Source organism: Polistes fuscatus, unplaced genomic scaffold, assembly GCF_010416935.1.
Source record: "Polistes fuscatus isolate 324 unplaced genomic scaffold, CU_Pfus_HIC Scaffold1, whole genome shotgun sequence".
NCBI classification, from domain to species: domain Eukaryota; kingdom Metazoa; phylum Arthropoda; class Insecta; order Hymenoptera; family Vespidae; genus Polistes; species Polistes fuscatus.
The window spans coordinates 16,257,067-16,284,771 of record NW_025112997.1 but is presented as its reverse complement, the minus strand read 5'-3'; the positions used below and the strand labels follow the sequence as shown (position 1 = coordinate 16,284,771).

At 29.8% G+C, this 27,705-nt stretch overlaps 1 protein-coding gene across 1 annotated transcript in view; it reads left to right on the top strand.

Annotated features, from left to right (window-relative positions):
* Positions 1–27,705, top strand: part of LOC122523288 (receptor-type guanylate cyclase Gyc76C-like) — an 81,983-nt gene that overhangs the window by 12,661 nt on the left and 41,617 nt on the right. The window contains 1 exon segment of the mRNA XM_043644965.1: positions 7,747–7,869. The gene's annotated coding sequence lies outside the window, so the exon portion shown is untranslated.

The following is a 27,705-nucleotide window of genomic DNA, read 5'->3' as shown; positions in this document are numbered from 1 at the left end:
TAGCAACTTGTACCACTAGTAGTGTAAGCATGATTGTCCCATTGGACAGCTTGTATCATTCGTGATATAAGCGTATTAATTCAATTCATTTAATTCAAATCAGCACCGTCCGGTTGAGAAAAATACAAGTAATAGAGCCGCCTGCCTGACGCAGTGACATACAAAATATGATTCCATGTTGAACGTGTTAAAGAAATTCTTTTTTTTTTATGTCAGTAAAATTGTTACAATTTCGTTTGATAGATAAACATAAATTCCTACTTATAGAAATAACGAAATCGTTAAAATCTTTATTTATATCGATAAAGAAACATTACGAATAGATGATCGAAAGATAAATCAAACGGGTTTGACGAAAGTTTAGATAACGGACATTGTATCCAGTTACTAAAATACCTAAGAAGTTATGTCGTCGAGGTATATACACATATGCTTATTAAATCAACCTGTACTTTGCGTTATCCATTTTCTCGTTTGCGAAACGAAATACCAAAGCGACTCAAAGTACTGGCCGGAGGCTGAAAAAGCAACAGAGAATCCCACGTAGGTTTGTGCAGGGAAGAGAGAAAGAGAAAATTAGAGAAAGATAGTATTGTGAAGCTTCTCAAAGAATAAAGAGAAGCGCGAAATATGTGCACATTCTCGACTACGATCGTCTTCCTACCCTGGAAATCCAGTTTTTCTTTTAACTATAAGGATGTGTAAAAGAAAAAAAAACATATATATATATACTATAGATCAAAATTATTTTATCTCGTAGAAAAATATTGAACATTTTTAGAATAAATAATGGAAATAAATAGCCAGTTCGTTTATCTTCATAACAATATTATACAAATAAATCGGTTTTATTAATAATCTCACGACAAAATGGACACAAATTTACAGAATGTCTAGGAAAATATTTCAATCTTATCTTCATCGAAATATTGTAAGGAAAATTACTTATGGCATTCATTCAAGCCAACTTTCTATCATTTTTTAAGGTGGTCAATTAATTCGTATCGGTAGTTAAATTGTAGATTGCTTGGAGAATTCGTGCCGATTTTGTAAAATTCAAAAGCAACACTATTATTATATTTACTTATATATGTATTGATAATTTTGACAATGAACTAAGTCAACAAATTGAAAAAATATATTTTACGATATAAATTATTGCTAAGAAAATTAATTATAAAATCAATTCTTTTTTTTTTTAATTTTTAACGTATTGTTAATTTACTGTCATAATTACCGACACATTTATTCGATTATATATATTTCAATTGAAGTATATTTTAATTAAATATTTTTGACTCTAAAAAAAGCAATAAAATAAAAATAGAAAATTACAAAATGTATAAATCGGTATAAACTCTTCGGACAACCAATTATATTGGATATAGAGAAAAAGAGAAAGATAATACGATGAGAGCGAAACTTATGCGAATCCTCGATCCTTTGTTTTCTTCTTCTCTTGTTCATCTCTTTATCCGTTCTTTGCGGAGAAGAACGACGATGAAAATAACCCTATCAGTATAGAATATTACAGCACTTCGTGCCGATCGTGAGTAAAAGAGGAAGAAACGAGCCGAGTTAGTGTTAGAGTTAGAGTTAGAACGAGAGAGAGAGAGAGAGAGAAAGAAGCGGAAATGAAAAAATAAGCATTTTGAATAAGAGGAAAATAAAGATTTATTAATAGATACACAGATAGATAAATAATTATATCTTAATAATGATATTGAAATTGATGATATTTAATTGCTCAAAAGAAAGAAAGAGAAAAAATGAAGATATAATTCTCTAAGGAAAAAGAAAGTATGATAAATAATTTTTAAATAAAAAAAAAAAAGGAAATTTTTCAGTATATGCATATATAAAGAGAAACAAAAACATTAAATAAAAAATGAAAATTATTATTATTTATTATTTATTATTTAATATAATTATATTAAATTATTATTAATATATATTAATAATAATATAATTTATTATTATTATTTAATATAAAAGAATATTTTGGATACTAACATTTAACGTGTTGTATTCGTTTATTATTGGATTAACAAAATGAATTTGAACACACAACACAACACACACACACACACACACACAGTACATTTTTATGAAGGCACTAACCGTTCTGTGTATAAAGAAATAGTTAAGAAAAAGGGTAGGTAATCTTTCATAAAGATAAATCTTGGTGCTTTGGTTGACAGAAACGATAATTCAAGTACGTACGCGATAGTTGACGTACTCTTGCTAATGAGAAAATCAAGTTTCACTACGAGTACACGCAATTACGTAAAACCAACTACTGTGGCCGATTCGAGAACATTTTATTAGCGGGTTCGAGAAATTTATGGCCATCACTTCCGTACATGCACTAATTAACTTTTTGTCTGTTGAAAACAATAGTTTCTTTATTGCTCTATTTGTCACCCGAAATTATCCAATTTAGATTACGTAACATCTATTAACAAAAAAACAAATTTATTTAACGCAAATCGAACTTTTTAATCGTAGATATTAATCGCTCGATATTATTCGCTCGACAATAATAACATTAATCTCTCCGTAATAAACAATTTATTATCTTTATTAATTATTATAATTCATTTATTTATTCGAAACGTTTCTATAATCTTTCTTTATATATATATATGTATCATTTGATTTGTAATATTTAATCGAAAATAAATATCATCCCCAATTTGCATTAATCGATCGAAAATGATTTATTCAAATAATTTCGGAAATGGATTCTATTAACCGAAAGAATCGAATTATTAAAATATTTGCAACGATATTCTTCGTTCTAAAAATTATCTCGACGAAAAAAATATATCGAACGAAAAACGTAATTACGCTAAATGTATTAGGTATAAAAGAGACAATGAGATAACGATCATCGCGGTCGTGAAAATCAAACGAAGAGTATGGTTGTAATAATCGATGGCGTACATATATGCATTTGCTCGAAAAGATTAACAATCGGAAGTACAAAGTTGATGTGCTCGCCGCAACTTATCCAAGCCACATCTGGTTCTAATGTCTTCTTCTTCTTCTTCTTCTTCTTCTTCTTCTTCGCGTCGTGTCATACGAGTGTATGAGCGCGCGCGCACACGTGTACGAATGACACACATAAGTACTCGAGTCTCTTTCACGGACAAGAGTGTTCACTATCTCACGTATAAAAAGGAGTAGGAAGTATGTTGTACGTTGCCAGCTTGTCTGCCAAGAAAGTTCGTGCCGAAGAGTTCCGAAGTTTATCGAGTTTTTCCGATTTCATTGGAGGAGAACACACGTGTGTACTTCTCGTATGAGTATAATATTTTTCAATATTTATTTGTATGTGTACGCGTAGATGTCTTTCTTTCTCTCTCTCTTTCTCTCTCTCTCTCTCTCTCTTTCTCTCTCTCTCTTTCTCTCTCTCTCTCTTTCTCTCTCTCTCTTTCTCATAAGGAATGTATATACGAGGCCAGTTTCATAAAGTCGTTGTAAACGTTGATTACGCAATGACATAATATAATAATGAACATTGTCTCTAGTGGTGGAGATTCCAACGTATATCTAGTGATTTCTTATTAACGCGCGTTTGTACGACCATAAAAATGTTCTTTGGTTTTGTCGATGTTTAGATAAAAAGGTAATAATCGTACAAAGCTAAGTCTCGTAATATTATATTTGTATTAGAAATGTATATCTTATACATCGATATTGATAATTTTAATTGAGCGATTGAAAAAAAAAAAGTATATAACATTTTCTTTTTTAAATTTAAGATAATTTGAAATAAACATTTTAAACAATGTCTGCTTTGCAGTTAGGAATTCATTTTAAATCTAAGTTTAAATTCTAATTGAAATTTGTTTTTTAATTTTATTTATACCCTATTTTCTTTTCGGTTACTTAAAAATCGATATCTTTTTGAGATAATATATACAGATGCACATGTTTAAAATAGAAGACATGACGAAGGTTAAATAATTTAATATTTCATACAAAATAAGAACACGTCGTTGATGACGATAACTCTCTGCAACGCTATGTAACTTTGAAATCGCACAATCACGTATCTTATTTAAATTTTCTTTTTGTGTGACAAAATTATTGGTTTGTGTGTCCGAAGGTTAATACTTTAATTCTAACACAAGTTATGAATAAGTATAAGTTTCATTTGCTTGTGTTATATAATTCTATTTTTAAACACGAACGCATTTAAAAAAAATACCGCTTATACTCGTATTATAAATGTAGTTGTCTGTAAAACTGGTTAATTCTAGAATTAATGATGTAGATTTCATGAAACGTTTTGTTCAACATTTTTTCACATATTTTTTTCCTACGATCTAATTACATATTCGCACAATGATTGCGTATAATTTTTTATTAATTGGATTAAAAAGAAATATAAAAAGATAGGGGGGGAGGGGAAGGAGAAAAGAAAAAAGTAGGAAATAAAGTAAAAAAAAAGAAGGAAAGGAAGAAAGAAAAGTTGTCGATCGGCTTGGTCGTAAGAAACTGGGAGTAAACTAAACCTACCGGTCCTACAGCTGCTTGCCTTCATCCTCATAGCTACTACTATTACTACCACTACTACAACTATTACTACTACTAAACTAATACTAATACTACTCTACTACTACTACTATTACATTATACTATATGTTATTTGTACACCTGCAAGAAAATTATTCATGTCTTTGTGAAGATCACCTCACGGTTCCTTTTATTTTTCTCTTTGTTTTATCCGATACATCGTGCTTAGGGATAGTAAAATGATCCACGCCCTTTCTCTTTCGAGTCTCTTCTTTAAACCTACGTGGGTGTTCTCTTGCATCTTTCACATACACACATACAAATAATATATACGCGAATGTAATATTCATATAAGTGTAAAAAATATCTTTTGCCCGAAGCGTACCAACTAATCGTTTCCTTTCGTGTATTTTCTTTCCCTTTCTTTCTTTAGCGTGCTTGAATTATACTTAAGCTGTATACGTGTGTAAAACGTAGTTTGGCTCGTTCATTCAGAAATCGCGTGTGAAAAACGCGCGAAAAAATGAACACGTGAGAACGAAGAGAAAGGATCGAACAGAGTTTCTGCTGCCGGCGGCTACCTATATTTGCGGCCCTTGCTCGTGCGAGTTATTATCGTTAGTGGTAGCGGAGAAATTCTTGAAAAAAAAAAAAAAAAAAAAAAGAAAAAAGAAATATGTAAATTTTACTTTTTTCTTAACTTTTCTTCAACGTGTCACATCTGTGAAATCTTAGAAAAAATGTATTAACTTTTTGTTTTCATTTTTAACGTATCATATGTGCCTACGTATTAATATATGAAATTGTTCAAAACAATTTTCAACAAATTTCAATAACAACGATTCTCATATAAATGAACATATTTTTTGATAACATATTTAAGATAACATATACCAAATGTATTTATTTATTCTGCAGAATTCGAAAACTTACAACACAGATTTCGTTGAACGTTTTGTCCGTGAAGTTTTATTTGAAATATGGTTACATTTTTTGGTTTAAATCTCATTATATACTGACGTAACGATCGCGTATAATTTTTATTAAAAAACCAATTCATTTATATCGCTTTATTTTATTTTATTTTATTTTATTTTATTTATTTATTTGTTTAATTTTTTTTTTTTTTTTTTTTCTTTTTTTTAATTCGAACGGATACAGAAATACTTTTGATCGGTAAAAAGACAATATAAGAAGAAAAACGAAAGCATTCCAGGGAAACTCGTGTGCCTTATTTACACGAGTAAGACCCGATAAGTCTTCCATTACGATAACGAGCGTAGAGAGACAACAGCTTATTACCTTTGACGGCTGAAACGAGATACTCGCGAGATAAATCTGATCCTTATGCTCTTTTTATTCTTGCCCCTTTTCCTTCCTTCCGTTTATAATCGAACTCGTAACTCGCATTTTTATCGCTCTACCGAGCCGGTTGCGTAATTAAAGGGTGATGGTTCTTTCGAAGAAGAAGAGAGTACGGATGGGGGAGGACAGATGAAATTAAACGGGATCGGAAAGTTGTTTCTTAAATATATTACTTCTATTTTTCTCTTTTTATCTTATTTCTTTCTTTCATACTTTTAAACATTTTCACTGTAACATTGACTCGTAACAACTTACGTGATTCATCCCGTGTATTTGTACACACATTTATAAAATATATAATCTTATAATGTATCATGTTTTATTTAAAATCATTTTAGAAAAAGAATTATTATAATAATCATTAAATTAATAAAACAATGATATATAAACGTATAATATTTTTTACGAAATTTATCTAAATTTAAACGCTTTAAATTATACCAAATTTATTAATATACGTTGCAATTGTTAAGAATTACAATTACTTTAATCAGTAATAAAATGATCTGATTGCGATATAATATTAATATAATAATATTATATTATTTTGTGAATTTTTCATATTAATTTGAATGAAAGTTGACCGTTTCTTGCTTTATTTTTTAACAAAGAAAGAAAAAGTGAAAACAGATCGATTAAAATCGTTGGCGTGCCAATGAAGGCTGACATAATCCGAGACTGTTGTTGTCCGAGCTCGAACCTGATTAGAAATCCGTGAGTGTCACCTTAATTGACGTAATTACGTTTTACAGGAGTGACTGGGCATGATCGAGCTTTGACAGGCGTGACACGCGCCAACAGGTGTATGTTTTCTTGTAAAAATGAGAAACACCTCGAAACAAATACTGAAGTTATAAATAATAAGGCTTACTTACGTTTTTCTTTCATAGAAATTTTTTCAACGTTCGTCAGCTTTTAAAAAGATTGATACTTAAATATAAGTATACATGAGTAACGGATAGAAAAATAAAGTATGATCGTTGAAGTGTAACGATTATTTCTTCAAATAAAAAAAGAACAATCTAGATCAATTTTTTTAATTAATGTCATTATCTGATTAACCTTGTTAAAACATTTATTTCATAATATATATAGTAATCTGTGATCCCTAATCCTCGTAACAGGGAAATATTAATAAATGTTCCGCAATGTTTCTTCCGAAGTATTTCTGATGCGAGTAGATTTTTCTTTCTATCGAGAATTTCCTCTTATGGCATATCACTCAGATGAATCGTTCATTAAAGCCCGTTATTTAACGCAATCACTCGTTTCATACTAATAGCGTTGCATTTTCTCTTACTAGAAAGGCCACCCGCCCTACGTCCTTCGCCGCCTATCGTCCTTCACTCTAACCTTGTGTCCTTGCCATTTAGCACCCTGCGCTCAATAATTTTAATACTATTTAATAATAATAATAATAATAATTTAAATACTATTCTTAACATTTAAGTGTTTCTTTCGCGTAAATATATTATCCATCCTTTCATTGTTTCATTAGTTAATTCATTTACAATATATCGATAACTAAAGATTTTATCTGTAGGTAATTTTTCAATGTTCTTAAGACTATCAATGTCAAGGCTGCGAATATCGGTCGGTTAATTTTTTGTTCTCGTTTTTTCCAAGATATTATCAGCTGTTTCTCTCTTTTTTTACTTATTACAAAAAAAATTACTTATAATATCTTCTAACACGTACACGTTTATTTTCACATACATACGTATCAATATTAATTTATGCTCCATTATCAAGCAAATATTCAATATCTAAAGACACACCCACGTCTTTCACACTCTAATACACGCACCAATGATTTCCTTCGTATTTAACATGTAACGTTGTCGATCTTGATTTCAGGTGGCCGTTAGCAGCAGTTCAGGGTGAAACCGTGAAGAGTAAGGATTGGCACCAGTATGAATACAAAATAGCACTGATACATCGACTATCTTACTGCTGAGGCCATTTTGCCATGTTGTTTAGGTAAAGATTAAATCCAGAATCGATCGATCATTTAAAAAGCTCATTTAACTTATTATATTCATGCATATACACGTATACGCACGAATATGTACGTTATATGTATGTATATGTTGTATGTATTTGAAATTAATTAATGTTATTTTTATTGACTTAACGAATGATGGGAGGTGAACCATCGGAAATAAATTAGAAAGGAGAAACACGTGTTTTCAATAAAAAGTATTCTAATGCGATGATAAATACTTTTTCCAATTAATATTCCAATTATTTCTTTCTGTCAACAAAATTATGAGATATATTAAAATGATCTGTTTCAGATGGTTCACTCTGTAGAAATATTTTTTAATTAAATTTTATATTTATATATATATGTAATTCAGGATTAATAATATTTTTTATTAATATTTTTTTCTGTATATATATTAATTTGTGCGGAAAGTAATTTCGTTTTTTCATCCAACCGAAGACTTAATTGTATTTCTTCACAGCCAACTTCACACTTAAGCCGTATAATCATTATATATTTTAACAGCTGATATAGCAAGGCTTGCTTGTGAAAAAGTTCGATTGATTCTACGCAGTAGTTTTTGGTTGGTACCCTTTCAAATATGGAAGTGGAAAACAGCATTTTCGGCATATTTTACTTTTTTACTATCGAAAAGGTAAAAATGCTGTTCAAATAAGAAAAAAATTATCCGATTTGTATGGAAAAGATGTATTGACAGAACGTCAGTTTCAAAACTGGTTTACAAAATTTCGATCCGGTAATTTTGATATTGAAGATGCACCACGTTCTGGAAGGCCAGTTAAAGTTGATAAAAACACAATAAAGGCATTAATTGATGTAAATCGGCGAATAACAACTCGTGAGGTCGCTGAGAGATTAAATTTATCGAATTCAACCGTTCATGATCATTTGAAACGCCTAGATTTAATCTCAAAGTTCACTAGAAGAAAATCGTCTTTCATTTTCATAAAAATAAATGAAACTACTTTTCGAACACAACCAAACATATATATATATATATATAAGCCTATTATAAATTTATAGAATTCAGAATAATAGATATGCGAAATAATTATATTTGATTTAATTTTAAACGAAATATACGCATATGAAAATGTTCAATTGATTGTTAAAAACGAATATAAGTATTTATTTTTAAATAATTACAAATATATATCTATGTGTATAAAAATGTATTCATGAAATATCTATTGTCTAGAATTGTGCAAATTTATAATTTAGGGTATCCTATTTGAAATGCAATTATTCTTTACTCAAAAAAATGTTCATATCAAATATATTCTTCGGATACATATGTACGCATATAATTCGTGAAAAAGACAAGCAACTTGTCGTTCTCAAGCAAACGATATTATAAATACATCTTATCGATGAACATTGCCGTGCTATTTTAACGAGTTATCTCGAACTACGTCCGCCATGAAGCTGCAAACACGTCCGATTTCCTCTCTTTCTTTCTCTTTTCCATTTTTTATCTTTCTATTTTTCCCTCTCTTTCTAACTTATAAAAGAGCACAAACGTGACGTGGATACGATGAATATGCGAGGAACGAGAGAAGAGTGTAATACTCAGATATTACGATCTCTACGCCGCGGCCGCATAGAACTAACATGATGAAAAACCGCGAACGATGTGCGCACGCGCGTGCGTAAACAGACTCTGTATTCTCGCGCAAATGAATCTAGAGATCCACCTCAGAAAGAGAATCAAGAACAACATGCATCGTACTGTATATCGTAAATATACAAGTACATTTTTTTTCACAAATATTATACAATTTTTTTTACTATATAACTCTCGTAACAAATTGTTTAAATAACAATTCGTAATAATTTATCATTTCTTGAATTAAATTCCGAGTATCGTTAACGATAAAATATGATGAAAATTAATAGAATTTAAATATAACTTTATCGATAATATATACTTCATAAAGTATACGTTTTTTTTATATATTGATCTAATTAATGTTTATATATTTAATTAATTTATTATCAGATATTAAATATAATTACAATTAGTGTATAGAAAAATATTTAAACAAAAAAAAGTAATAATTCCCACTTATAAAATCAAAATTTTGATTTAAATTGATTTATAAATATTATACTTATGTCATTTTGTTATTATTAATTAACATACTTTGTGATTACTCCACAGAAGAAATATGAGATTATTTATTACTATTATACTACATGCTTGAAACGAGATTTTAATATTATTGTGTCATTTTACTATCCTTTTTACGGGTTCCAGTCATCTTTTTACGAACATCTTCTAACATTTATCCAATACTACCAAAGAGGTCGAGTCTTTTTACCGCCTCTCTGGTTTCAACAACACACAGTATTTGTTTTTCCGAACGGATCACCCGTCCATTTTATTAACCGTGCTCATGTTGCTTGACTTTAGTTATCTGACGGGAAATAGTAATTCAACGCGACTAGGCCGTTGACTGAAATTATAGTACTAATAACTTCTTGATTGAGAATAATAGAAAATAAATAATTATATACACATTTTGTAGAAGAGAAAAAAGAGTGAGTTTTAAAATGATCTATTTGTATTATTCGTTATTATGAAATTTTTTGTAGCTTCCTTTAAATCACAATATATTTATACAATACATACATGCCTACATTTAGAAACAGAGAGACAAGGATAACATTATAAGAATAAATTGTTTAACTGCTCGAAACGTTACATTGTACGAGTCGACTCCCACGAGTAGCAATTCAGGTATCAGCACGGTCACTTGACGTTTCTTAAATTAGAGACCCCTAAGCGCCCACGCTGTGAACTCTGATGGATGGCTCATTCGAGAACAGAATGACAATGACTCGTGAAAAAAAAGGAAGTTCCGGGGTGACGGGGAAATGACGTTCTTTATTCTCAATAACAATAAACTTATTCGTTCTCGTTCGTTTCTTCGTTCATTCTGTCCTATAGAATATTAACAGGTTAGAATTTCGTTATTTACCGTGAAATGTAATAAATGATCTTATATCTCGTATCTGTGCGATAATAATTACGAAGGATATATTAATTATTAATAGTCATATGAGATATAAGTATAATATTAAAAGAATTCAATTAAAATCAACTTTGACAGCAAAATTATCCAAAACGATAAGGAAATTGAGAGTAAATGAAAATAAATTTCTTCGATGGATCTTTGAAAAATCGTTTAGATTAAAAATATGTATATTTAGAAATTTTTATCAGCTTCCTCTTATCATTTTCTCTTTTTTTCTTACTTGTTTCTCGTTTCTCGGAATCGTATAATTAATTGATTCGTCTTAAAAGAATTGTTCGAGTAAAGAATAACGTAATATCAAGACTGATGCAAAAGTAATAAGATTTACGACAGCGAAGTATCTTTCACGCAAAACGTAAATGACGGAAACTAATTGTAAGTCAACTAACATAATTTATTAAAAATTCAACTATAGCGTTAAAAATTTGCCTAGACAAATATTATTTCCCTGCATAATAGTCTCGCGTCGTCGTATAATTTCGATTCTCTTGCATATCCGATTAGGTAAATTTCATAAAAACATCAACTTTGAGCTCGTAAAAAGATCTTCCAAATAATTTTCATTCCATATTTATAGTTAAATATAAACATAAACGCAAAAGTAGTTGCATAGTTATTATCGCAACGAATTAAATTGACAAAAAGAAAATACGAGCCAATTGAAAATTAATATCAGCCATGTGTATAAAACGAATTAAATAATCTTTGAACTTTTTATAATACGTGATTTATTTTTATAAAAATATATATAGAAAAAAATGTATATTATACTAGTTATTTATATAGGTACTGGATAAAATTAGTTTATAGTAATATAATAAGAGACTAAATTACATAACGTTAATACGTTTCAAATTTTAGAAGTCTCCAATTATACATATTTAAGGATTAAGGATGAAAAATGAAGAAACCAATATAAAAAGTCATAAAAACATGTCAGAGAGAGCAAACTCGCATTCATATTCTTCGAACATAATCGCACAATTATTCTCTGAAGCGATTTAGAAGAAAGCAAGGCATCCTCAGTATCATTGAAATATTCTCGGAAACGTTAGAAATAAATAGGGGAAAAAAGTATATACTTATAAAACGTGTACAATAGATACAATTCATTATCATACGCGTTGAGTTTGATCCCGAATAATAGTTGTTAATCGTACTTATAATAAAACGTCCCAGTTCGTATTCGATATATCAGTTATCTCATTTGTTGTCGATTAAAGCTGAACGAACTAACGAATGATCTTAATGAGCAGCATTCTCTTTCTCGCATGTAATCGTCTCGACTGATTTAACGAGCACCATCTTTTTATACTTACAATCGTGGCTAATAAGTGTCATTGTTACTAAATTAGTGCTCGCCTCGTTCGGTGAAGAAGAAGAAGAAGAAGGATGAGATGAAATAAGAGATGAAGAAGGGGGAAAGAAGTACTATTATACATAGTGGCATAGACCGGTCTGTGATTCTAACAATTGAAATTCGCCACCATTCGTTGCTCTTAATTGTGCTTATGTATAGAGACCGCTCACATTACTGGCCTAGAAGTACCGAAATAGACGTTTACATCACGTGCATTAGAAAAACTTCACTGCAGTGGCTCTCAATCGAGCCATATCCTTCATTGGAGAACGTTTTATTTTTATATTCTAGATAGATAATTAAATAAAATTTGACATTTTCAAATTATGATTATAGATAGACAGAAAAAATGAACAAATAGGCATTGTTTTTTAATTGTTTTTCTTATTAATAGTTAATCGATGATAAAGATCTGTCTCTGTTCATCAGAACGATCGGACACCTGAGCAACCCCTTTTCATTCCCCTTTCTTCTTTACCCCATTTCAGCTCGGCGTTATTTTCACCGCATTATATGTTTTTATTTTTACTTTTTTTTTGTCTTTTCTTTCCTTTCCTTCTTCCTTTCTTTATTTTTTCTCATTGGTTTCCAACTACTGTTGCTCCCGAAGGCGCATAGTATATCGCGTTACATTCATCTATGTAACTTTATAATGCGGTCGACTATTTCCCAGTCCCAATCGTAAACCGCAACGTCGTGTGTCGGTAGTCGCGATCGACTCTAGCACATGCTCTCAAAGTGGTCGGAAACTTGGCGGATCATTTAAATATTCTCAGGCGTGCGAGTGAAAGAGAGAGACAGAGAGAGAAAGAGAGGGGGAGGGAAAGAAAGAGAGAGAGAGAGAGAACTTATGATTTACGCATGGTTATGTAACAAGTAACATGAATTACGGCCGAGTCAAGCAAGTGAAATTAGAAATTCTATGTGTCGGAATAAATGATCGTTATTCCTTCTCCGTTGGTGTAAAAGTATTCCGTCAGCCGTGCCTTTTTCGCGATGCTGAGTTTCATTTTCCAAATAAACGGTAGTCACGATGAATTGTATTTTTTGTTTTCTTACATCTTATTTAGTTGTTTATCACTATCCTGTGACCATACTTATCTTTTTTTGATTGATCAAGAATTTTCATTTTATTAAGCGGTCTGATTCATTGGTCTAATTAAATTAGTGATCCTAGATTAAATTATACAACAGCGGTTTAAAATTTTTCGGACTTAAAACATTCTTTTTTGTCTCTATTATTGATTTAAGTACATAAAAGAAAATTTGTCAGGAACGTAGAATTAAGATATACCTACCCTCGTGGAGGAAGTGTTGAAAGTTACGGGCTTAGAAATACGATATTCGCATAGATACAGTACATGGAAAACTACCTGCGGTCCCGGTTTATTGATACAGGACACATAATCGCAGTAGCAACCCGCGCAACAAAGTGAATCGCCTGAGCCCTAAACTTCAAACACTCTATTTCTGGAATATAATGAACCTTTTTTGGGATGGACCATAAAATCAAGGAAATAATATTTTCCTTGCTGATAGGACAGTCTTAAAATCATCACTCGTGCCAAAATATTATAAAATTCCTAGAACTGGCAATATCCTGAGTAACAAAGTACAACAAAGTGCAACAAAGGCTTTTCTCTCCCTTTTGATCACAATCATAACCTTTCCTCGAAGGACATCAAATTTATACTTATGCAACGAATAAGGAAAACTCACGACAAATGAGACACATTCCTCCCTTCCGTAAAGCCTTTTTTAGGAGGAAACTTTATTTCCCTTTCCATAAGGTTCGTAAGCAATCCCACATATATAAAGGCATCATGTTTCTTGCTTCTTCACTTATTACTTATTACTTATTACTTATTACTTTACTTATAATTATTGTTAATAATGCCTATTACTTGGTGTTTAGTGCTTATTTGCTATGTATTTGTCACTTACTTTACTTCAGCGTTTTATATTCGCTTTACTCTTCTTCAATTCTAATATCGAGTGTTACAATTCTATACCAATTCCGGTTGTAAGGTAAAACGTTCCAGTTTAAGCGTCATACTATCTATTCAACGTTTGCGTAGATAAAATTGAACATCCAATCTATTTGTTGAACGGTGACGCTTAAATATAATTTTGATTTTACATTAGTGTTAATTGCTTACATAAATATAAAAGAAAATAAAATATAAATATTTAGAAAGTATACATTAGTATCAATCAGTTAATTAGTAGCCCATATCAGAATATTTCAAGTAGCTTTAGTAACATTAACGGCATATTACTCAATAATTATCGATCATCTGTTAAGCGCATCATCGATTTTATGTTAATTTACGCGCAACGATGCGCTTAAATTAATTGCACTTATTAACGCGTTCATAATACACCTTCTCTCAAGAGGTATATTTTATTCTCGATTGCACGAAAGGTGCTTTCTTTGTCGAAAGGTGAGAATGCGTAAACAAAAAAAAGTACAATTTTATTCTAGAACGATGTCAAGAGAAAGAGAAAAGAGAAAGAGAGAGAGAGAGAAAGAAAGAAAAAAAAATCGTTTATCATCGATCACGATCTACGATCATTTATATTTTATATTTTAATTTTTGTGACCTTTGGTTTTATTCTAACGGCATAAAATTTCCGTCGTTTATCATCAAAAGTCAGGAAAGTAGGAAGCACATAGGATTCATGGAATTTGTAATTTTACGACGGAAAGTCATTCGGTATAAAATAATGATCATGATTTATGATCGACGATCGTTCCTCCTGTCGCTTGATCTATACACGTACACATAGATAAGTACGATCGTAGAGAAATATCACGATATAACTGTACTTCGCATCTTGTTGATCTCGTAGGCAACGTTTATATGTTGAGATAAAATCTCAAATACCCCAGAGATTGGTCGAAGATCGGTTGAATACTTCGAAATCATTGGAAAATCGATATACGTAAATATAATATACTTATGTATGTACGTGTAAGCACGCGCGCGCGCGCGCATACACACACACACACATGTCCCAGGTTTTTCCGGTCAAACTATGGGAACATATTTTACAAGTAAAAATGAGAAAAAAATGTTATTTGAAGTTCGATTAGAAACGTATTATTCCAACGTTATTACAAATAACATGATACTGTCCTAAATAACATTCTTGATATTTGCTCAACGTTGTCTGCTTCATGAATGGATTTCCGGTGGATTTTCATAGGATGTTTTCTTGCAGAATATGAAAGGTCAAACGTGTTTACATTTCTATTTCAAAATATTGAGTCTTTTAAATAAAATAATGAGTCTCGAAAAATGTTATAAGTCACGTATTTGAAACGACTCAGTATAATTGTTACTGTAACGTTAAATCAAATCAAAAAATTAAGATATCAAAACGTCAAGTGTGTTTTCCAATAAGGATTACACTGTTCGTGAGATTCATTATGTATACGGGTTTTGTGATGGAAATTCTCGAGCAACCGTATGAGAGTATCAGCGCGGATTTTCCCATAATAAAGCGTTTCTAAACAAAATTTTATATGACATTTTTTTCTTATTTCAACTAATAGAATAAACTTCCAAAGGTTGACCGTAAAAACCTAAGGATACCCTGTAAATATACATAGACGCACATATATATACTATCAGCTCGTTAACTAGACGTGAATAATTTAGTAAAGCTAAGATTGGCTAGTAGCCAAACGAAATCCGGAGGAAGTGAAGGAGAATGTTTATATTCAGTCGTTCGGTTTATCGCAAAATCGACGCGTTCATCGAGCGAATCGGCGTATATTATCGTAGGACGTGATCCAAAAAGATTCTGGCGCCGGCCGGCGTGAGTTAATTGAAGGGAACGAAGAAAAATGGTCCCTGTAAAGATCGAATATTCTCGCGTATAGTATTTACCTATCTCTTTCTTTCTATAAATATATATATACATATAAATATATATACACAAGTGCACTTATACGAACACATACAAGGAACATCCTGTTTGACTTCGAGGGAAGCATAAACGTTGTTGAATCGGAGAACGACTTCCTCTAGGAGAGAGACACAATAACGTCGATGTCGGATGAATGAGAAAAGAAACACCTCGTTGGTTGCTTTTGTTAATCGTGTTCCTTATGATATCTTGAAATCGTTTCCGGAAGCAACGAACATTCTCATATTTTCCTAGTATTCTTTTTTCCCAAGAGAAAGTCTATTGTCGAGAAGACTTTTTGTTCGATCATTAGAAATAGAAAAAAAGTAGAATTATTTTCGAAGTATGTACGCAAATTTGAAATACTGTCAATTACTTTAGGTATATTCGAAGAATATGAAAATTATTTGCATTATAAATATATATGTATATATGCATAAAAATTAGGTTTTTTAATCTGAGTGAATCGACAACAGTCAGTGTATTATAATTAAGATTAATTTTGTTTTTCATGAAAATAATTCGTGCGCCTAATAAATAAAAGCTCGTATGCGCGAACTATTATATATACTTTATTTCTTTCCGTTGTATAATCAAGTATACCACTAATCGTATTATTTTTACGATCAACAACATATGTCCGTAATAACAAAAACTATACTATCGATTTAGAAGTTAATATTTGCATTTCGTGACTCACTCACTCACTCACTCACTCAGGACAAAGATGTGGTTTAGGAAATTCCAATTGCCTTCGGTAAATTCATTATATGTTGGTTTGACGCATTATGCACAAAACACATATCGTAAGTAACAATGGCTGCCGTTAATGTTCGTCGTACAATATGATGATCTATCGCGCCGATGTAAATCATACAGAGAGTCGCGTTCCTTCGCGTACATATTTTTTTCGTTTAAACGATAAACGCGTTGTTCTTTTCAGATAAACTTCTACATTGGAATGTATATAACGTGGAAAAATATTTACGTGTGAGTGCTATCCAACGCGTTAGATGAGGGGGATATTAAAAAAGATAAATAATTTATTCGCGCGGAAACGTCGAACGAGCGTAATAATTAAGAAGGAAAACCAGACAGGATGTCGCGATTTATGCTTTCCCAAAGCAATAATGCAAGTCTCGCACGCATCTAACGCATCTACTCGATCATGCTCGTCGTGTACCATACATTACAACTTCAGAAATTCTATCAGCGTGTCAACGATGTTTCCAGTTCGATCTTTGTTATGAGAAACTATTGACTTATTACTAAATCTTGATTGTCGATATTGTGTATACATATGTAAATATGTAAGTAATAATTCTGAGCAAATATGATGTTTGTTTCTTTTTTGCGAAATCGTAGTCATTAATATTCGTGAAAGTAATAAAGGAAAACATGAAAACGTATAAAGTGCGATAATAAAATAAGATGATTCATTAGATCGTTATATAAACGATTTAACTTCGTTTTTACACTCGTAAAATAACGAAATTATTGAACGAGGAATTTTAATAAAGATTTTATTAATTTGTTAATAGACATCGAGGTGTGATTTTAAATAATCGATGTTTTTAAATGACACAACTTATACGAACAGTTTATATCTATTTATTTTCTCTATTATTCAATACATTGTGTAAAATACGTTTAAATTTAAAGAAAGAAAAAAAAAAAGAAAAAAAAAGAAAATATAGGAAATGTACGATATGAGTGTGTCCTCCCTGATTTATAAATATTTACAATATTCATACACAAATAAATATTTATTTATGTAAACAATATAGATATATAGATATAAACGAATAATACGTAATACATATTTTTAAATAATTCGTGAACAGTTTCGAAAAGTAGCAATACGTATACATATATATTTATAATTAATTCGTTAATACTTTAGCAAGATATAATATAATCTTTATCTATAATATTTAATCGTTATCGTACAAGAGAGTAGTAATCAGCAAATGATTAAGATGAAAGGATTTTCTATAGAATTAAATGAATAGATATGAATTCAAAAGACCTTTCACTTTGTGTCATGTAAGGGAATCTAATGTAACGACAAGGTAAACGTTCACACAAATGAAAACGTGTACGCGGAAAGAGGAAGACCCATAACGTATAACATCGAAGTTTCCTCGTTGAGATTCATCGATTCATTAGACATTCTACGCGTTAGCCTACGTCCGTCTGCTGGCTGCATCCTCGTACAGACTTCACCACCTCCTTCCCTCCCCCTATCTCTCTATTTCTCTTTCTCTTTTTCTCTATTTTTCTCTCTTTCTTTCTCTTATTGAATACGTCGGTTAACATCGAGCGAATTGATAAATCGTTGAAGGATACGCGTGATTAGAAGTTCATCGGGATAATATTTTTCTCTGATAATCATTTTCTTTTCTTTTTTTTTTCTTTTTTTTTTTTTGTCTTTTTTTCATTCCAGTTGATCAAGTCTAACATAAGTAAGTTGTTGAGATGTGTACGTATATACTTATATACTTATGATAGGTCGAGAGAATGGAAAGTGTTTTTACATCGAGATAAATTCGACCATAAATTGTCAAGTATATTTCTTATCGATCAGATATGATACAGGAAGCAAAGTATGTATTTTATGTAACTTTTAAATATTTCTTTTACATATTTCTTTTACGTATCCTACTTTCAAATGTCGCTTTTATTTAAATATTTATTTGAAAACCTTGATTTTTTTGACGATAATAAACGAAATGTTATCAATTAATCGTACGATAATAAAGTAGTCAATAATTGTGATATTAACAATATTTTCAAATTTATAATAGCACGTAGATATTATACAGAGTGTTACTGAATGATCTGTACAAACTTTGAACAAAATTTTGCAAAGATCTAAATAAGTAAGAAACGTTTTATAAATACAAGATTGATAATCTTGCTTGTATAGTTACGATGGTTCAGAGTTTTCCTGCAATAACTGGAATAATCTAATCGATTAAATTTTTGCCTGAATCCCTTGTGATTCCTTTAACTTAATGTATCATTCTGTTCTATCCTTGAAAAAGTCGAGGAAATAAATAATAAATACATTCGTTAACATGACCATTTCAGAAAAAAATTCTAACTGTTGTAACTCCAGAAGCAAACATTTCTGATCCCATGCGTTCATGTGGGACATATTTTCTACTTTGTTTAAGTCCCTGAAACTTGTTCTCTAAATTTGTACAACCCATTCAGATATTTACTCTCTGTAGACGACCTAAAAATATATCACGGATGATTATTTCGAAGACTGACTAATTTAATAAATCGAATAAAATTTACTCGAAGATTAGTTCAGCGTTTGTAAGAACCTCGTAAAACAATAAAGTGCTTGCGTTTATAGACAATTCATATAATTCCTAATTAATCGGCTTTATAGTTAGTACCATTAGAACGCGCGAGAAGTTCGATCGTTAAAACCGCCTTTTAAAACAAGATATCGATTCGGTACGTCACATCTATTAGCTTTGACAACAATAAACTGTAGGATGATAAGACAGATCAAGACACGTTAATTATTATGTCAAGGATATTAATTGATTACACTGTTAACGATCTTGTAAATAACGTAATAAATTTATAACGAAAAGTTTCTTCGAATGATTCACATCATCGATTATAAAAATAATTCAATCGAAATTCAATAAAAAATTAATTCTATTCGCAGAGATCGTCATTTTCTTTCGCTATTATTTTGAATCAAAGAAATCTTCAAAAATGTTTAATATTTCTTACAACGTAATAAACATTGGACTTTTTATTAATAATAATAAATTTATTAACAAAATACGTCTATGATATTAATTGCTTATTTTATCGACACAAGCATCTTTAAAAGCACGTGTTTTATTTAACCTTCTATAACTTTATGTAACTTTGAAGACATATATTGATAATATCTATATTTTTAAAATCATATTTTTTGTTTTGTTTTATTCCAAGCTGGCTTAGTCTCTTTTTATATTATATCATTTCTTCTTTTTCTTCTTCTTCCTCTTTTTATTAGGACTTTGTCATCCTGTTATAATAGCTTTTCTTATTGCTATATTTCTAGGAGCGATTTATTGTTTTTACCGAGGATAGGTTGCTAGCCTTACCTCATTTCTTTATAATAAAATTGTTACACGCCGACAATTTGACGAATGAAAAATGTGTTATAGGTATTTGTGTTATATCTTTGTCGCTGAATGTCCGTGTGCTGAATAAATTAAAATTACTTTCGAGATCACTTTTTTAATAACAATGTTTATAATAATGCTATTTAGAATTTTTGTTCTTGTATTCACTATTTGAAATTGAGAACTCAAATGTTTCTTACTCAAAGATTTGCGTGATTCTCGATGAACGATCCGCAGGATGAATATATAATTATTTTAGATTAGGGAAAGGAAAATGTAGGAATTTCTTTTGAAACAATATTTTAAAGAGAAAGGATTATTTTTTATTTTAAAGGATTATTTATCTTGCTTATTCTTACAGAATTGTTCAAAGTAAATGAACATGTTGTTCTTTGCATGAGGTGGCTATATGCTGAGTCATCGAAAAGAATATCTTAAATAAATTGATAATTTATATTAATGATTACTGTTTGCTTGTGACTGAAATTACACATAAATAACTAATAAATTAGAAATTAATTGTTAATACATTTGCAAATGTTAATAGTTGCTAGTACCATGTTATTTAACTTAACGTTTTTAAATGCAAAAGGAAATTTGGTTACAAAGGACTAATAACAAATGCAAGGTCTTATCATTCTCATGTTCCACTTATACAATACGTATTAGATCTAATGAAAAGTTTTTTTTTCTTATTTATTATTATTATTATTTTTTATATTATATTTATAAAATATTATTATATTATTAATATTATCATTATATAAATTATTTTATAAAATATTTGTATTTATTTATTAAACTGTGTATGATGAATATACTTTCAATGCAAAATTATTTAACTAAAACTATTTAACAGTTATTTAAATAACATATTAACAATTACTTTTCTCGCATACAGTTAATAGATTACAAAATAATTGAAATAGATGAAATTTGATTATTTGTTAAACTTTAAGTATACAGTTAAGTTTATAAGTTTACATATTTGTTTAAATAAATATACATATTTAAATATATATATATATCTGTATGTATATTTGTATCTTGTCTTTCTCTCTGTTACAAGAACGCGTGTATCGATATTCAATTACTTCTTCGTAACACGATATACCGTAGAGAGACACAGCATATTAGTGCCCGTATTACACGAGTCACGTGTACAGAACATAATGTTACAGCACACGTATATCACCAAGCGTTATCTCGTCATTTAAGATCTTCCAAGCTCGAGTTTTGTTTCTACGCATCCTTTGAGATATTATCTCTCGTGACGATACCGACCTTTTTCAACCGTCTAAATTTTCTTCTTTTTAAATCGAATAGTTTAACACTGCACGCTTTTCCTATTAATTTATCTCATTTGATATGTTTCGATATACCTAATAACATTTATGTATAAAAATTTGATGCTTTTATTTAAATATTAATTTTAAACAGAGATTAATAAATATTATAAGTTTCAGGATCATTTTTTCATGTGTTGTTTTACATTTTTCATAAACATTACCACGTTCTGCGCCACGTTAATCGTTAATGATAAAATTATATTTCTATAATACAAATTAAAAATTGTACGAAAATAATTATTTAAAATATTAATTTCGACACTTAAAAAATGAAAAAAATCAATCAAACAAAAGGGTTCTTTAAAGTTTTAATAAATATTCCTCTTTAACTTAGGAGCTTTTATTAGGAGCATTTGATTATAAAATCAATAAGTCATTAATGATGAGAACATTAGTGAATTAAACCCCTTCTTTGCATATTCAAAACATTATAATAAAATATCTTTGCCTTATCTTTCTCGAGGTTAACACTTTAAGAATATATATCGAGAATAAATATTTCCATTGAATAAAAATTAAAGGTGATCGTACCGATTATTCAAGGTTAACCCAATAATGTTATCCTCATATCCACTTCAAAATCATTGAACTTTTTTTTATGAAACATTATTGGTTTTTTCTTCCCGAAATTCGTGTTACAACGGAAATATTTCCGGTAATTAAAGTTAGGCGAGACATCCTGTAGAGTATTGCTATAAATACGGGTCCGTAATTATATCTTTTCTTTCGACCTTGGTCTCGTAAAAATGAATGTGCAGTAACACAACATCAGTAGTAGCATGCGGATTCTAAATTTAGAGAGGACAAGTCACAGGATGTGATTTAAAAGGGGGCTAAAAAATATCTAGCAAATTTCCACGAATTTACAGAATCACAGGCCAAGCAGTAACGTATGATATGTGTGTGTGAAGATCGTATCGCATAGGATCATAAAATCCAAAGAATGCGCGATTATTTTCTCGAAATAAGTTTCAATGTACCAAGATATGTTACAACAAAGATATATATATATAGAGTAAAAAGAAAATGAGAAAAATAGAAAAAGGCGTGACAGAAACTTTGTCATAAGTCTAGAAATTTCAAATGTAGTATTTTATAGAAGGAAAAAGATAAAGAATAGTTGTTACCACTTATCTAAACGATATGCACTGCGAATGTTAACCCTGGATTGCATAAACGCATGTTTGATGCATGACACAAACACCGACGATTCCATTTCCTGCAATGGTTTTGTCTTCCTTTAATTTTTATTAGCACCATGGCTACTTGTTTCTTTCATTTCCGTCTAAATGGAATGTGTTATCACGAATAGAAAAAGGAATTCAGTGATTAAACTAAGTAAGAATAAAATAATACAATTTTCCAACTTCAATCATTCATTTCATGTATTTCAGTTACGCATTTAACACTGTTTATTCAATGAGATACGTATTCTAACGGCTTCAAATGTCCGAGTTTTGTATCTTGTCTAAATTTAGTATATTCGTACATACCAAGTGTATAAAAAACATGTGGACGTGAACATAAAGGATGTCCACGAATCGCGTGCGAGTCCAAAACCCGACATAGTAATAAAGAACGACCGTGACAAAGAACAATAATAACGATTATTAAAGTAGCCGTGCTTTTCAAAGACCGGAAGGAATCCAATGAGAAAATTTAAAACAAAAAGATAGAAAAATATACTTCACTGTTCGAAAATCTCCAGTGGCACGGCTTCGAAGTCAGGGTCGTTCCTTTTACAGTTCTTTTACGTTATGGGTCATGGAACCATCGTAATTAACTTACTATTAGTTTCTTTAAGATTGAAGATTAAGAAATCTACGAAATATAATAGTATTATAAAGAGACTGATGGTAAACGATACCATTAGAGATGGTCCTGTAAAATATACGTCGAACATGTTTATGATGTTCAACGATACGAGAGGAATAGGGACAGACTCTTCCTTGGCGAAATGGAATCGTTAGAATAACAAGGTGAGAGACTGGTTTAAGGTTCTGAGAAGCGATCCCTCTCTTTTCTCTTTTTTTTTTATACTATATATATTTCTTCTTACCATTTTCTTTTTTGTATTTTATTTGTATACTCTTTTCTCTTATTTACTTATTACTTTTACATATTTATTTACATATTCTATATTTCTATGACAAATAAGGGAACGAGTTAATAAAATCTTAATAAAACTCTAAGATGTATAGCAACAAGGGACTTTATCCCAAATTTAAAAATTTTTTTATAATTATGTAAAATGGACGGCATATTTTTACTTTGTTTTTATCCAACAATTACTCCCCCCCTACCTCCGAGAGGAGAAGATGCTGTAGTTTAATATTTTTAATGAAAATTTATTAAATAATTAGGAATTAGATTATTTCAGATCGATTATCCGAAAAACATATTTTTCGTATAATTTATCAAGAAAAAATAAATTAACAAATATTCCATTCTAAAAATAATAGAATATTTTCTCTCTTATTACATGCAAAAAGCACAAACGATAAATATAACTTTTACGCTAATCTTAAATTATAAAGAAAAAATTTCAAATAAAAATACAAACTAAAACGAGATATCGAAGAGAAAGATTTCGAAGAATCGATGGAAAAAAGGAAATAAAAAAAAAATAAGGATAAAATTGAAAGAAGAACGTACGATATGTTGATAGAAAGAATGTTATCGTTATCGAAACAAAAAAAAATGAAAAAAGAAATAAGCTTGAAAATGAAATAAAAAAAGTTATATAAATAGACAAACGAGTCTCTCTGATGGACATTCGTAACTGGCGGATGGACGGACGGACGGACGGACGGACGGACGAAGGTAGCAGGGCTGTTAAAAATGCGAAAAACGATTTCGTTACGGCCTGGCTGCGAACCGGTAACGCAGCATCGACAAATAATATGTCGTACGTGTACGCTTATACATGCGTACATATACACGTGTGTATATACGTTTGTAAGGTACATATGTGCGTGTGGGACTCGACAAATAACCGCTGGCTATTCTTAGCTCTTTATCGCGTTAAATTTGCTTTGCGCATTAGTTACGCTATCTCCTTCTCTTCTCTTCTCTTCTCTCTCTCTCTCTTATTTTTTTTAAAGACTCATTTTTTCGATTCGTTTGTAGATATTCATAGGAGAGCACAAGTTTTTTTCTTTTTATTTTAAATGATTTTTTGTTTGTTTAAATATTAATAGATTAAAATGTATCGAACGTATAGGCAAACATTTTTTTATACATATTAATTTTTTTTCTCTTCCTTTTTTTATTGTCGAGTTAATTAATTATTTTCACACAAAAAAAATACATAATATTTTTCTCTCGAAAGATTTTATTCGTATGCTTTTTCGCGTTTGGCTCCGTACGATTTCGTGAAAATATTTGTCGTTAGGGCTGCTGAATCTCGCGCCAAATATCTTGTTTATCTCGATTGTTTTCTATTCTAGTATGCATGTATATGTATACGTTATATATATACGATTTACTTGGTCGAGAACGAATTTCGTCAATTTAGCGTCATATCTTCGAAAGTGTTAATCATAAGAGCAAATGACTAATGTTAGAGGAAAATACTCAATCGAATCATTTGTCTGAGAAATTTAGTTTCTTTTTTTTATTCGAGTTGAATTTTATATGATCGTAGAAACGTTATTATGACATGTTATTTTGAAACACTCCGAAAAATTTCTCATTCTTGTTCAAACGTAGGTGTGATATCGTTTAGATCATGTATTATAATATTTTCATCGAATAAAATTCATTATGATCTAGAAAAAAAAGAAAAAAAAAACAAAAAAGGACTCGTATTGACTAATAATGTCATTTTTATTTTCATTTTCGTTTTCTTTATTTACCTGGAAACGATAGAAGCAGTGTTTCCCAATTGGTAATCTAAAAATTTTAGTAATCCGCAAAAAGAATTACATATTTTTTGTACAATCTTTTTATTTATGAATAATTTTATTACCTTTAATTCAGTTTAATGATATTTTTGGTTAGTTAATTGTTTTATTCATAGAATTCATAGAAAACAAACTAAGAAACAAAGTACGTGTACTTATGTATTGCCAAAATTAATAATCATTTTGCTGATAATGTTGAAAGTGAACTAATTACAAATTACACAAACATTTATTTTAGATTTAAATGATTTATATTATAAAATAAATTTTTGTTGTTAATTTTTTTATTTTCACAATTTGACGGCAAATTTATTTAACAAAACGTAAGCATAAATTTATCAATATTCAATATACACTTCTTTCTTTTTCACTTTGTATATGTAAGGAGAGTAGAAGTACTCTCGGGCTAAGGAAAAAGACTTTGCTCAGAAGTGATTCACGAGACGTATGAGCGAGAAAAAACATGACTTTGTTCACGTCCTTTCCTAGCAATTAATTTTATCGAAACTACTATTTCTTCAACTCGTATGAATAAAAGATAATTAACTTTTTCTCATATCCGATAATCGCAAGTAATTATGTTTCTTATCGTACTCGTTAAAACAATTACTAGAAATAAAACTAATAATAAAGTTACTATGTTTATATAATATCTGTTAAAAATATTCGTCTTTTTAGTTAACACGTTTTTCTTATTTCCTTCTACGCTAAAAAGTATCGAATAATTATATATATATATATATATATATATATATATATATATATATATATATATAATAATATTTATTTCATTATTTTAATATTGAATAGCAATCAATTATTATTTACGTATATGCTAACAAAGATTTGTTAATTAACATTTAATAAAACAATCAATTTCTGATAATAAAATCGTTTATATATATATATTAATTAAAAATATACGTGATATTTCATTAGAATACTTTCATGATTTCTTTATTCACTAAAATAAATCAAATTGAAAACATTTTTCTCATTAACTTTAAACTAATTTTTTTTTTAGTACTAATTTTATCGTCAGAGTACATATATAAACAAATATAACGATACACGTCGGTAATTATGAAAGTAATCGTTATAAATAAATAAGAAAATAAATTTTATCTATTTTTTTAATTCCATTGTCATAGTTACCAGTACATAAGAAACAAGAAGTATATTTCTAAACATAATCTATATGAGAAATATTGTTAGTTTCGTTTAAACGTCCTCCTAGAATACTTTCATGATTTCTTTATTCACTAAAATAAATCAAATTGAAAACATTTCTCTCATTAACTTTAAACTAATTTTTTTTTAGTACTAATTTTATCGTCAGAGTACATATATAAACAAATAGAACGATACACGTCGGTAATTATGAAAGTAATCGTTATAAATAATAAGAAAATAAATTTTATCTCTTTTTTTAATTCCATTGTCATAGTTACCAGTACATAAGAAACAAGAAGTATATTTCTAAACATAATCTATATGAAAAATATTGTTAGTTTCGTTTAAACGTCCTCCTAGAATACTTTCATGATTTCTTTATTCACTAAAATAAATCAAATTGAAAACATTTCTCTCATTAACTTTAAACTAATTTTTTTTTAATACTAATTTTATCGTCAGAATACATATGTAAACAAATATAACGATACACGTCGGTAATTATGAAAGTACAGTCAACCCTCCTATAACGCGGCACTCTGCGAACGCGATTTCCATATAACGCGGAGCTGAAAATGCGACAGTCCTCCTATAACGCGCTACTCTCAGACCGCAGTTTCCATATAACGCGAAGCTGAAAATGCGACAGCCTTCTTATAACACGATACTCTTACAGCGCGGTTTCCGTCAACAGCATCCCATAAGGATGAGGATGAACTGATGGATTTAATTGATGCACCCACCTCAAATCCATTGGTAAACGAAAATAAGGAAAACGAATGGGTGCCAAATGTCGATTTACAAGATGTGAAAAAAGGGCTAAATTTGGCTAAAGAATTAGAACTCCATTTCATTCAAACTGATCATTCAACGGTGCGTAGCGCAAAGTTTAAAAGAGAGTTAAGAAATTGCTTAGCTCCCTATAG